Source organism: Kogia breviceps, chromosome 4 (assembly GCF_026419965.1).
Source record: "Kogia breviceps isolate mKogBre1 chromosome 4, mKogBre1 haplotype 1, whole genome shotgun sequence".
Taxonomy (NCBI): Eukaryota; Metazoa; Chordata; class Mammalia; order Artiodactyla; family Physeteridae; genus Kogia; species Kogia breviceps.
The window spans coordinates 172,506,184-172,520,996 of record NC_081313.1 but is presented as its reverse complement, the minus strand read 5'-3'; the positions used below and the strand labels follow the sequence as shown (position 1 = coordinate 172,520,996).

At 40.7% G+C, this 14,813-nt stretch overlaps 1 protein-coding gene across 3 annotated transcripts in view; it reads right to left on the bottom strand.

Moving 5' to 3' along the window:
• LOC131756032 (zinc finger protein 709-like) overlaps window positions 1-14,813 on the bottom strand; it is a 48,275-nt gene that overhangs the window by 19,842 nt on the left and 13,620 nt on the right. The gene's annotated exons all lie outside the window — the stretch shown is intronic.

Below are 14,813 nucleotides of genomic sequence, written 5' to 3'. Positions count from 1 at the left end.
CGTGTCCCCACCCACTTTCCCCAGCGGGGTTCTTGATTGGACAGTTTGAGAGGCCTCGCCCCCCCCACGCTTGAGTGACAGCGGGGCAGGAAGATGCCTGTCTGTGGAACCAGACTCTGCAGGTGGGCGGCGACCTGACCCGGCAAAGGATGTTTGCATTTAAACGGAACTTCTTTCCGGCTTGGGGCGGCCTGTGTTGTTTTCGCCCAGTTCTTTAGGAACGCGGAGGTACAGGGAAATGCTGATTGAATTCCCAAATGAATAAAGTAAGTACAGCACGGGAAGATGGCCCAGATCAGGCGACACTGAAACAATAGGGTCTTACGTCCTATATGGGTCAGGGTCTTGGCTTAAGTCTGTCAGACCATTATAAATTGTGACGCTTGTTTAGAAACAAAGACACTTAAGGTGACCCCGCCATCTGTAATAAAGAGTCTGGCTCCATTTTGATATTTGTCCTTTGACAGGATTGAGCCTTCCATCCATCCCTGCCTCTTCCCCACTCATATAAAATTATGAAACAACTTGCCAATTTCTTACAAAGATAATAGCTGGCATTATAATAGGTATTACATTGAATCTTCAGATCATTTTGTGAAGTAGTGCCAGTTCAGCAATGTTAACTCTTCTGAACCATGAAATTGCTATGTTTTCTATTTACACTTGTCTTAATTTCTTTTCACCATGTTTTGTAGTTTGAAAAGTACTCACTTTATACTTTAGGTTTAGCTTGTTCTTTTTCTAGTTTTTGAGGTGTAAATTTAGGTTGTTAATTTGATATCTTTCTTTCTTAATATAGGTGTTTATAAGTTTCCCTTTTACTATACTTTATGCTGTATACAGGTCTCCTTGTATTTATCTCCCCTGCTGTGTTTGGGTATCCCTAGAAACTCAATGTTAAATAGTCTGTGTCTTAAAACTCTGTTTCAAGCCACTCTTTTTATACTGAGCCCTGTTGATATGGTAGGAAGGTACTAGTGTGGAAAAATGTTCTCTTATGATTAAACCTTTAATGTTTTGGCAGGACAGAATCCCTGGACTATGAACCTCAGAACAGGTTCTTAGTATTCATTCCTTCCCTTTTGACACAGTGAAAACCTGAAGGGTCAGGGAGCTGTCTGACTGCTCTGCCCCATTTCAGATAAGGTTTTGGCAAGTTAATTTTCTTTGAGAGCCTGAGTTACAGGGAACAGAATGCTTTGTGTGCTGATCAAAATGGCTTTCCTGATTCCTGCTTGAAGCATGAAGCAGTGTTTTTCCATCATTCATGATGGGAACCTGGTTGGGCTCCTGTAGGAAAAATTCATAAATTTGGGAGGTTCCCTGAGACTGGACTCCCTAAATGTTTGGGGTTTTTTTTGTTTTTGTTTTGTGGTACGCAGGCCTGTCACTGCTGTGGCCTCTCCTGTTACGGAGCACAGGCTCTGCGGCCATGGTTCACAGGCCCAGCCGCTCCGTGGCATGTGGGATCTTCCCGGACCGGGGCACGAACCCATGTCCCCTGCATCGGCAGGCGGACTCGCAACCACGCTGCGCCACCAGGGAAGCCCTCCCTAAATGTTTTAAATCTCAAGCTAGTCCAATCTGTGTCTCTAACAAATTCAAATTACCAGTTTAAATGTTTCTAGAGGTTACTGGCTCAAGTGTGTTCCATGAAGGACAACTCTTTAGCAGACATGGTAGCTGATGACCACTTGGGCTTTGCACTATTTATGAGCCAGGGAGGGAGAGTTCTGTTTCCCAGGAGGGCTTCTTGCTGCACGTGGGTGGAATACACTGGCAAGGTGCCACCAGCAACACAAATGAGACAGCAAATTAAAATAAACAACAACGTTATTGAAATATTTGAACAGAATTCCAGAACCATACTGACACACTTTCCTGGATCCCTCAAAATACCCGGGGATGACAGCATTCCAATCTTGTTTTGAAGCTTCATCATCTTGATTATGTTGCTTGTGTCACATGGCTTTTCAGTTAATATTCAAATTCATTTCAATGAGATGTGGCAGCATTCAGTCTATAAACTTAAGGAGTGAAAGAATTGACCTCATTTTTGATATTTGACTCTTAAGGCTTCGGGTATCTGCTCACCTGTCTGGCCTACAGTGCATAACTAAGTTAGGAAGGCTTCACCTCCAGGTAACTGACAGTTCTATTTATCTGTCTCTGATTTGGGGAGCATTGATTGCCGTATACTCAAATCTTTCATGAATCTAAGAACAGGTGTTGCCTTTCAGGTTGTTTATAGTTTTTCTTTCTTGTTGTGAAGATAACAGTGATCTCTCAGAGCTCTTTACATATCCGAGCAGAAACCATCCATTCAGTTGTGCTGCTCTGTATTTTTCCTTTATAAGACTGTTTATCATTTCACTTACTCATTCCTCTGCTACTGAACATGTAGGTGGTTTCAAAGCTTTTCTTCTGTGATCATATTTAGATCTCTGTATTTGAATTTCTTTCCTCAAGTTCTAAAATATCTTACCCTGAATACATGTTTGTCACCCTAAAGACATTTTCTATGCATTACCTTCTGTTTTATCATTGCCCTTTTGGGGGCAGGATTAACACCTTACCCCAAATGGGATCAGATGTCAACACTGATGTTCTCAAGTGCTTCAAAACAAAGATGTTGGACTTCCCTGGTGGCACAGTGGTTAAGAATCCGCCTGCCAATGCAGGGGACACAGGTTCAAGCCCTGGTCTAGGAAGATCCCACATGCCACGGAGCAACTAAGCCCATGTGCTACAACTACTGACACTGCGGTCTAGAGCCCGCGAGCCACAACTACTGAGCCTGCATGCCACAACTATTGAAGCCCGCACACCTAGAGCCTGTGCTCCGCAACGAGAAGCCACTGCAAGGAGAAGCCTGCTCACCTCAAAGAAGAGTAGCCCCCGTTTGCTGCAACTAGAGGAAGTCTGTGCGCCGCAATGAAGACCCAACACAGACAAAAATAAATAAATAAATAAATTTTTAAAAATAGAAAGATGCTTATTACTCAAAGGTACTTTCTAAGGAGAGTCGGGAAAGAGTAAGCTACTTCAGGTGCCTTGTGTAAAGAATGGCTTGGCTATTTAATGTGTGTAGAAGTGGAGGCTTCAGGTTTTCACGTTTTGACCCTCCCACCTGCTGACACAAAAAGAAAAGGAGCAGGTGTCACCCTTCCTAACTTAGTTATGCACTGTAGGCCAGACAGGTGAGCAGATACCCGAAGCCTTAAGAGTCAAATATCAAAAATGAGGTCAATTCTTTCACTCCTTAAGTTTATAGACTGAATGTTGCCACATCTCATTGAAATGAATTTGAATATTAACTGAAAAGCCATGTGACACAAGCAACATAATCAAGATGATGAAGCTTCAAAACAAGATTGGAATGCTGTCATCCCCGGGTATTTTGAGGGATCCAGGAAAGTGTTCAGTATGGTTCTGGAATTCTGTTCAACTATTTCAATAACGTTGTTGTTTATTTTAATTTGCTGTCTCGTTTCTGTTGCTGGTGGCACCTTGCCAGTGTATTCCACCCACGTGCAGCAAGAAGCCCTCCTGGGAAACAGAACTCTCCCTCCCTGGCTCATAAATAGTGCAAAGCCCAAGTGGTCATCAGCTACCATGTCCGCTAGAGAGTTGTCCTTCATGGAACACACCTGAGGCATTAGCTGTTTACTACACGTATTTTGAAAGTTTTTGACATTTCTTGATTGGCATTAATGATATGTTTGTTGAATGACATCATGTGTGCCCAGGTCAGTGCCAGGGGCTCCAACGACGATGAGTCTGTGATGGTAAACTGTAGGAAGAGAGGACATTTGTGTTGGATGGGCCAGAGGGGTTTGAAGGAGGGTGCCCAAAATGAAATACTGACATGTAGGTTACCCAGTCTATGGATGATGTTAGGAGGAAGAACTGGGAGGGGGATATACATGTGGTGGCCAGGATGTACTATGACAATAAACCAAAGACCTGTAGGAGTGACCAGAAATGTCACTGACAGAATGTCTAGTATAGAAAGGCTCTACTCATAAGATAACAGTAAGCCTGATGACCAGAACAAAGTAACTGGCCCCAAAGACTGTAGATTGAATCTGAATAATGCCCCTAACAGCAGGAAGACCTATGTATAGAAGAAATCAAGCTTTAAGTAAGCCATCAGGACATCCTATGAGGGTTGTAGACTGGGGTCCTAAGACTGCCACTGAATGCCTTTTTCAAGAGCCTGGTTGTTCAGAATTGAGTGGATATCAATAATTTCTACCGTGTGTTGGCGAGTGATTGCATTTTGGTTTCAAAAGGGTTATGTGTGATAGGATAAGTAATTTTTGTATATAAGTATCTACCAAGGTTAGAGCATAGCAAGTAGCCAGTAGCCAGGGTGAGGGGCCCTACGAAGTCTGTTTGCCATCAGCTGTAGGGACCCCTTCCTTGGTCGGGAAGCTATGTCTGTTGAGCTTATTACCAGTGGTGTGTTTGTTCACATCAGTCACTAAGGCAGCCATGGCAGAGAAGGGATGTCCCATGAATATTGCCTAACATTGAAGTTAGAGGCCCCTAAATGGTTACGGATTGCAGGGGCTCACAGGGCTAAGGCTAATACCATCAGATCCCAGGTGAGAGTGTGCCCAGAAGTCAATTTATTGCTCTGAACACTGAGCCTCTGCAGACTGAGGTTTAATATATGCACAGAGTAAGGACTGGCATTGATTTGGACTTGGATACTGTGAGGCAAGTTATCCTCAGAGTTCTTAATGCCAAAGGGGGCAGCCTTGGATAAGGAGCTGTGATTGGTACAATTAGATCATTGGCAGTGGCCAAAGGATCTGTAACAATGTGCAGATGAGTTCCATTCTTGGCCAGGTAATTCTCTATTGCTAGCACAATTGCCTGAAGTTTGACTAATCCATTTGATGCTTGGCTAATCCATCTCATCCCAGATGGCCTGTCTGATTTAGTGACAGAACACAGCATCTCTACAGTGGACCCCATCAGGTGTGGCAGCAACACACTGTATATAAAGTATGTGGACTCCCTGGTCTCTCCTGTGATCCCAAGTGACTCCTCAAGTGGCCATGTGTCCAGAAAGAAGTGACCTACTCCAGAACAAAAGACATTAACTGAGGGGGAACACAGTTCCTTCAGTAAGTGGGATGTGACAGAGGGGCCAATTTTTGCTTTATGCTGCAAGTACCAATGACTTTTTAATGAGGAAGACTCTGGTTAGCAAAACGGAGGGGTCCTACATTCATGACCCAAGGCAAAATGGGAAATTGGCTGTGGAGGCTCAACTCTGGCCATGGGAAGGCCTCCATTTACAGAACAACTCTGTCAGCTGCCAGCAGAGCTGCTCTAATTGTGTGCAATAACAGTTGAGGAGACTAGTTTCTGGTACAAGAATGCCTTGGATAACTTGTGTCCACCATGGGTGGTTTAGAGACACCTGGATGCATAAACAGAGGCTGCTAAAGCCTTTTGGTAAAAGGGTGTGGGGAGGGAGATGATAATGGAGTAATTGTTACTCAGAGAAATTCCAGAGCGTATGATTCCCCATTCAAACTCAGTAAAAATTGAAGTGCTGTGTGAACAAGCAAGCAAACATATTTTACAAATATGAGACAGCCGGGATTACTGAGGGCGATGGAATGTGTCCATAACATAGGTTCTGCCAACTGCTTCTACTGCCCTCTCAACTCAGTCACTGGTGTTGCCTCAGGAAATTTTCCAGAGTGGGATACGCATGGATTTCTAAAGATGTTTCCATGTAAACAGGCACAGAGTAGGCGTGAGAGCTGGAAATAGTCTATGCATGATGATGGAAGGAAATGATGCTGATTTACACAAATGAGGATGTCCTTCCTGACAGGAGGCCAATGGGTCAAGGTGAAACAATAGGTCGAGGCAACCTCTTCACAATGCAGCAGAGAGGGAATTCCCTGGAGGTCCAGTGGTTAGGACTCCGAGCTCTCACTGCCAAGGGCCTGGGTCCGTCCCTGGTTGGGGAACTAAGATCTTGCAAGCCTCGCAGCACAACCAAAAAATAAATAAATAAAATAGACTTAAAAAAAAAAAAAACCCAAGCAAACTCCCATGTTCTTGTTTTTGGCTGCACCATTCTGAATGTCATGGTGAATCAGGAAAACATACTCACCAGCACTATTAAGAACATAAGGTGTTTCTATACAAATTAGACATTATAAAGATATAATCTACAGAAGATGGTAATCAGATAGTACTCCCAACCATGAAACATGAATTACTTTCCAAGTGGACACAGGAGGCCTTGTAGAAAATTTCAAACTGACAGATTTTGATCTGGAATTTGTGGTGACATCAGGGGAAAACTGCATTTATAAGAAAATGGAAACCAAACATTTGTTGGTGGTGTTGAGGCTACTATTAACTACAAGGGCACAGAATCTGGAAAATATGCTGGAAGATGGTGTCCTCATACCTCCTGTTGGTCTGTCTCTCTCCCAGTGTGGTAACTCCCAAATCTGAAAATTGTCTTCTTTGCATCTGCTTTTAAATCATGCACAGGTGAGCTGTTGGTGAATTCTAACATAGAACCACAAAGGGGATGGATTCTAGAAAACCTAGGCCCTAACATTACTCACAGGCAAGATATCTCCAACTCTAGATTTTTTTGTCCTATCACAAGTCTCTCTTCTTAATTCACATTCTGTTCACCAAATACCAAGCAGAAGGAAAGAAAAAGCAAACAGGAAAAACATAATTTACATAAAATTGTACTCCTTTACATCCTTGCCATACATTAAAATTTATGCCAAATGTTTAACAGAATGGAAAACTGAATAAGGCTCCTGTACCCACCACCCCCAGAAAAGGATCTTTCTCAGTCAAAAAGGTACTACATATAGTAGATTAGGGATATCCAGAAACTGTCACCCAAGGCCAGTAGGAAAATCCCAGCAAACACCAAACTGCTATTTTCAATGGCCCTTTAACAGAGAATGAATAGCACATTATAAAAATTTAAGCCTAACTGCATATTAGAAATACACTTTTATTTACCCATGGATCCAAAAAGCTTCAAAATGGAAACAGGAAATGTCATGATCTAAGAAAAAAATCACTACCTTTAAACATTACGTACCATTGTTGAAACACAACTTACAGTATTAACTCACATTAATATTCATTTCTCAAATTAGTAGAAACCCACCATCCAAGGGTACATCTGAAGAAAGATCCTTAGTAAAAACAACATATTTATAAACTTTTAAAACAACTCTTGGGACTTCCCTGGTGGTGCAGTGTATAAGACTCAGCGCTCCCAATGCAGGCAGCCTGGGTTCAAGCCCTGGTCAGGGAACTAGATCCCACATGCATGCTGCAACTAAGGAGCTGGCGAGCTGGAACTAAGGAGCCCTGGAGCTGCAACTAAGGAGCCCACGTGCTGCAACTAAGAACCTGGTGAGCCACACTAAGGACCAAATAAGGAGCCTGCGAGCCACAACTAAGACCTGGGGCAACCAAATAGATAAATAAATAAAACAAAACAAAATAAAATAAAAACAACTTTCATACTGAAGGTTTTCTGAAACATTACGCATGGATTATGTTCCATCAAGTTATTTCATGTTACTTACATTTATACTTCTTCATGGGAGTTTTCACATCTAAAGATGTGGGCCAATTGAAGTGTTTCCCAAACTGGACAGCTATCTGTAAAAGTATGAAATTAGAACACTCCCTAACACCACACACAAAAATAAACTCAAAATGGGTTAAAGACCTAAATGTAAGGCCAGACACTATCAAACTCTTAGAGGAAAACATAGGCAGAACACTCTATGACATAAATCACAGCAAGATCCTTTTTGACCCATCTCCTAGAGAAATGGAAATAAAAACAAAAATAAACAAATGGGACCTAATGAAACTTAAAAGCTTTTGCACAGCAAAGGATACCATAAACAAGACCAAAAGACAACCCTCAGAATGGGAGAAAATAGTTGCAAATGAAGCAACTGACAAAGGATTAATCTCCAAAATTTATAAGCAACTCATGCAACTCAATAAAAACAAACAACCCAATCCAAAAATGGGCAGAAGAACTAAATAGACATTTCTCCAAAGAAGATATACAGATGGCCAACAAACACATGAAAGAATGCTCAACATCATTAATCATTAGAGAAATGCAAATCAAAACTACAATGAGATATCATCTCACACCGGTCAGATTGGCCATCATCAAAAACTCTAGAAACAATAAATGCTGGAGAGGGTGTGGAGAAAAGGGAACACTCTTGCACTGCTGGTGGGAATGTAAATTGTTACAGCCACTATGGAGAACAGTATGGAGGTTCCTTAAAAAACTACAAATAGAACTACCATACGACCGTGCAATCCCACTACTGGGCATATACCCTGAGAAAACCATAATTCAAAAAGAGTCATGTGGGCTTCCCTGGTGGCGCAGTGGTTGAGAATCTGCCTGCCAATGCAGGGGACATGGGTTCGAGCCCTGGTCTGGGAGGATCCCGCATGCTGCGGAGCGGCTGGGCCCGCGAGCCACACTTACTGAGCCTGCGCGTCTGGAGCCTGTGCTCCGCAACAACAGAGGCCAGGATAGTGAGAGGCCCGCGCACCGCGATGAAGAGTGGACACCACTTGCCACAATTAGAGAAAGCCCTCGCACAGAAACGAAGACCCAACACAGCCATAAATAAGTAAATAAAAAATGAATTAAAAAAAAGAGTCATGTACCAAAATGTTCATTGCAGCTCTATTTACGATAGCCAGGACATGGAAGCAACCTAAGTGTCCATCAGCAGATGAATGGATAAAGAAGAGGTGGCACATATATACAATGGAATATTACTCAGCCATAAAAAGAAATGAAACTGAGTTATTTATTTATTTATTTATTTATTTATTTTTTGTGGTACGCGGGCCTCTCACTGTTGTGGCCTCTCCCATTGCAGAGCGCAGGCTCCGGACGCGCAGGCTCAGCGGCCATGGCTCACGGGCCCAGCCGCTCCGCGGCACGTGGGATCTTCCCGGACCAGGGTACGAACCCGTGTCCCCTGCATCGGCAGGCGGATTCTCAACCACTGCGCCACCAGGGAAGCCCCAAAACTGAGTTATTTATAATGAGGTGGATAGACCTGGAGTCTGTCATACAGAGTGAAGTAAGTCAGAAGGAGAAAAACAAATACTGTATGCTAACACATATATATGGACTCTAAGGAAAAAAAAATGTCATGAAGAGATTAGTGGTAGGACGGGAATAAAACACAGACTTACTAGAGCATGCACTTAAGGATATGGGGAGGGGGAAGGGTAAGCTGTGACGAAGTGAGAGAGTGGCAGGGACATATATACACTATCAAATGTAAATTAGATAGCTAGTGGGAAGCTGCCGCATAGCACAGGGAGATCACCTCTGTGCTTTGTGACCACCTAGAGGGGTGGGATAGGGAGGGTGGGAGGGAGGGTGATGCAAGAGGGAAGAGATATGGGAACATATGTATATGTATAACTGATTCACTTTGTTGTAAAGGAAAAACTAACACACTATTGTAAAACAGTTATACTCCAATAAAGATGTTTAAAAAAAAAAAAAAGAAGAAGAAGAAAAAAAAAAGAGTTCACTGAAGTCCATATGTGTTGATGGTGAATTGGTCCATGATTATAAAATATGTAAAGGTTTCATTAGTGGAGTCCTCCAAAACAACATGAAGTCTCCATTCTGCAATTACAGGACCTAGTGTTTCCTGAGCAGACACCCTATCTGCTGTCTGGCAAACTTCCAGTCTGGAATTTATGAAGTTAGAAGCTGTGATTCTCAATCTCACTAGAAGAGAATGAAAAAATTCGAAATAAAGTTTTCCTAGAGCCACGAGACCAGTGACTTCAAAGGGCAAACTGATGTCTCCAAAACTAGGAAAGAAAAAATAAAGATGTTTTCGAAATATGTCCAAAATATTCTGATCTTAAGGCCTGTACTGGAACAAAAAAGTTTTACCAGAGAGTAATGCAAAAACAAAAGAAAAAAAAAGAGATATAATACAATATCCATAAACCTTAGCATAACCTTCTGTAACACAAGATTTAAAATACACATGATAAAATAACTGAAAGAAAAGAAACAGAAGATATAAGTAGCAATCACTGAGATTTTCCTAAAATTAATGATAAACAACAAATGTAGACCATGAAGCTCAGCGAACACTAAACATGAAAACACCTGAAATGGAGGCCAAAGTATATCATATTCAAACTAGAGAAAAACAAAGGCAAAAAGAGTATATTTTAAGAATCTAGAGGAGGAAACACACCTCAGGTATAGACAAAAAAATTAGATTAAATTGGACTTCTCTTCAGAAAACAAACAAGAACAGAGTGTACTGAAATACTTAAAAGTTTTGAAATTAAAAAACCATCTAGAATTCTATATCAAACACAATTATTCTAAAAAATAAAGAAGAAATAAGGACTTTCTGAAACAAAAATTGAGGGTATTTGTCATTAGTTAACCTACTTTGAAAGAAACGTTCAAAATTCATCAGAAAGAATACAAATGATGAAGCTGGATTAGAAGAGGCATAGACATTTTTTATATTATCATATATAACAGATAACACTTTATATAAAATAATATTAACAACAATGACATTGGTAATGCAAACCTCATGGATAAGTGAAATAAGAAAGGGGGGAATGAAGAATAGTGTGGTATGAGGTACCTACACAAACACTGAAGAAGTATAGTGTTACTTGACAGAGGATGTGGGTTAGTTCTAAATGTATACTGAAAACTGAAGACCAACCACTAGGGACTTCCCTGGTGGTGCAGTGGTTAAGAATCCACCTGCCAATGCAGGGGACACGGGTTCAAGCCCTGGTCTGGGAAGATCCTACATGCCGAGGGGCAACTAAGCCCGTGCGCCACATCTACTGAGCCTGAGCTCTAGAGCCCGCGAGCCACAACTACTGAACCCACACACCACAACTACTGAAGCCTGTACGCCTAGAGCCCGTGCTCCACAACAAAGAGAAGCCACTGCAGTGAGAAGCCTGTGCACCTCAATTAAGAGTAGGTCGGGCTTCCCTGGTGGCGCAGTGGTTGAGAATCCGCCTGCCAATGCAGGGGACACGGGTTCGTGCCCTGGTCCGGGAAGATCCCACATGTCGCGGAGCGGCTGGGCCCGTGAGCCATGGCCGCTGAGCCTGCGCGTCCGGAGCCTGTGCTCCGCAACGGGAGAGGCCACAACAGTGAGAGGCCCGCGTACCACAAAAAAAAAAAAAAAAAAAAAAGAGTAGGCTCCGCTCGCCGCAACTAGAGAGAAAGCCCGCACGCAGCAACGAAGACCCAACACAGCCTAAATAAATAAATTATATATATATATATATATATATATATAAAAGACCAACCACTAAAAGTTGTTTTTTTTTTAACGTGTAATCGATAGGCTAAGAGAGGATAAAATGAAGAATCAGGTAAAATGCTCAATTAAAGCCAAAAAAGGTAGAAAAAAGGGGGAAGGCAAATGAAAGAAAGAGCAAGGGCAACAAATAGAAACAGGATAATGTGTGGTAGATATTAACTCAACTGTATTAATCACCACTTCAATCATCAGTGGTCTCAAAACAAATGAAAGACAAATACAGTAATATCAGATGTTAAAAATTGTAATTATATGTTGTATACAAAATACCCATTTTAAATATGAAGACACAGGTAGACGAAAGGTAAAGGGATGGAGAAAAATGTGCCATGCCGAAAGTAATCAAAAGAAAGGTGGCGGGCTTCCCTGGTGGCGCGGCGGTTGAGAGTCCGCCTGCCGATGCAGGGGACGCGGGTTCGTGCCCCGGTCCGGGAAGATCCCACGTGCCGCGGAGCGGCTGGGCCCGTGAGCCGTGGCCGCCGAGCCTGTGCGTCCGGAGCCTGTGCCACGGCAGTGAGAGGCCCGCGTACCGCAAAAAAAAAAAAAAAAAAAAAAAAAAAAAAAAAAGAAAGGTGGCATTGGTATATCAATTTCAGACAATGCAGATTTCAGACCAAGGTAACCTCAGAGATAAAAAGCAGCTTTACATAATACCAATAAGGTCCATTCTCCAAGAAGGCATAAGAATCCTTCATGTGTACATTCATAACAACAAAGGGGCAAAATAAATAAAGCAAGGCCTGAAAGAATGCAAGTAGAAATACATAAATACATTATTATAGTCATACATCAACACCCTCTTATCACAAGCTATAAATTTCAGCAGGCAGAAAATCAGGAAGGACAGAGTTGAACTGAACAAGCACTATAAAACAACTCGATTTAACTGTAATCTATGGAATGCTTTATGCAACAAGGGCAGAATACACATTCTTCTCAAGTTCATATGAAACATTCACCAAGACAGAACACATTCTGGAATATAAAACATACCTTAGCAAATCTGAAAAAACAAAAATCATACAAACTCTGCTCTTAGACTTCAAAGGCATTAATCTAGATATAAATAACATAACAACAACAATAAAAAAGAAATAGATTATCAATAACAGCAAGAGAGTTGGAAAACCCCTCAATACGTGGAGATTCAACAACACACTTTGAAATAATACATAAGATCAAAGAAGTCTCAAGAAAAATGAAATTTATTTGAACTAAATGAAAACACAATGTTTCAAAGAATGTGGGATGCAGCGAAAGCAGTGCCTAGAGGGAAATTTATGCCATAAAACAAATACATTGGAAAACACCAAGATGTATAAACAACAATGCAAAAGCATGTACCTTAGGAAATGATCAAAAGAAGAGCATATAAAATGTGAAGTAAGCAGAATAAAAGAAATAATAAAACTTAAAAAAAAGTAACAACATAATTGTGAGATATCGATGGAGAAAAAATGTTAACTCTGTTTCTTTGACAAGATTAATAACATTGATAAAAATCTAGTCAGGATAACTAAGAAAAGAGGAAAGAGAAAAATTACAAATATCAGAAAGGAACAGGGGGGAAATGAAAATGAAAAAGGATTTGATAAAATCCAACATCCATTTATGAAAACAAACTACTAATAGAGGGAACTTTCAGTTCTTGAGAATGAACATCTTCATGAATCCTGTAGCTAAATCTATAACATTTGTTTGTATAACATGATTATCCCTGTGAAACATCTCAAAGGATCCACAACGACAGAGATAGCTCCTGGAACTAATAAGAGGCTGAGATTGAGGGTTAATCAATTGCTTTCCTACAGACCCACACAAATGTACTCAACTGAACTTGAACAAAGATGGAAAGGCAATTCAAATGAAAAGGAAATCCTTTAAACAAATAGCACTGGAAATAATGGATATTCACATAAAACACATGCACGCACATAGAAACACAACAAATGTAGACACAGGCCTTACACATTTCACAAAAAATAACTCAAAACACATCACAGATCTAAATGTAAAATGCAAAAGGAATAAACTCCTAGAAAATAATATTGAAGGAAATGTAGGTGACTTTGGGTTTAGTGATGAATTTTTCAATATAACACCAAATGCAAGGTCTGTAAAAGAAAAAAAGGTATAATTTCACTTCACTGAAAGGGAAAACACCTTGCTCTGAGAAAGACAGCATTAAAAGAATGAAAAGGCAAGTCAGAGAGTAGGAGAAAATCTTTGCAAAACACATATCTGATAAATGACTGGTATTTAACATGTCCAAAGAACTACTGAAGTGCAACAGTAAGAAGAAAAAAACCTAATTGAAAATAGGCAAAATGTCTGAACAGCTCCCCAAAGCAGATATAATGAAAAGAAATAGGCTACATGAAAACATACTCAATATCAAATGTCAATGGGGAATGGAAAATAAAACAATGAGGTATCAGGACACAGTTATAAATGGCTAAAATTCGAAACACTCGAACACCAAATATTGGTGAAGATATGAAGATAATCTTCATTCATTGCTGAGGGGAAAGGAACTTGGTACCCCTACAATGAAAAACAGGAGCTTCCTATCAAGAAAATATATTCTTAGTATGTACAGTAAGATCCAGCAATCACACTCCTTGCTATTTATCCACATGAGTTGAAATCTTATGTTCACAGAAAACCTGTACATGAATATCTGGAGGGCGTTTATTCATAACTGACATGAGTTAGAGTTAAGCAAGATATCCTTCAAGACTCAAATAAATAATCAGTGGTATATTCCTAGGAAAAAATACTATTCAGTGATAAAGAGAAATGAGGTATCAAGCCATGAAAACACATGGAGGAAGCTTAAAAAGTACATTGCTAACTGAAAGAAGCCAATCTAACAAGGCTATATACTGTATGATTCCAAGCATATGATGATCTGGAAAAGACAAAAGCATGAGACAGTAAGATGATCTTTGGTTCTTAAGGATTTGGGGGTCAGAGAAAGAGATGAATCAAATAGGTGAAGCACAGAGTATTTTTAGGGAAGTGAAACTACACTATATGTGCATAAATGATGGACACATGTAATTGCCAAACCCATACATTTTACATACATTATATAATACAATACAAAAAGCCCACACTAATGTAATCTGTACACTTTAATGCATCAGTATTGGTTCAGCAATTGTAACAAATGTACCAGTCATACAAGATTTTTTTTAAAAGTGAATACTGTGTGGATAGAGAAGGGTTATGTGAGAACTCTATAATTTCTGATCAGTTTTTCGCTATATCTAAAACTGATGTAAAAAAGCTGAAGCCTGGGGGACTTCCCTGGTGGCACAGTGGTTAAGAATCCACCTGCCAATGCAGGGGACACGGGTTTGAGCCCTGGTCCGGGAAAATCCCACATGCCGTAGA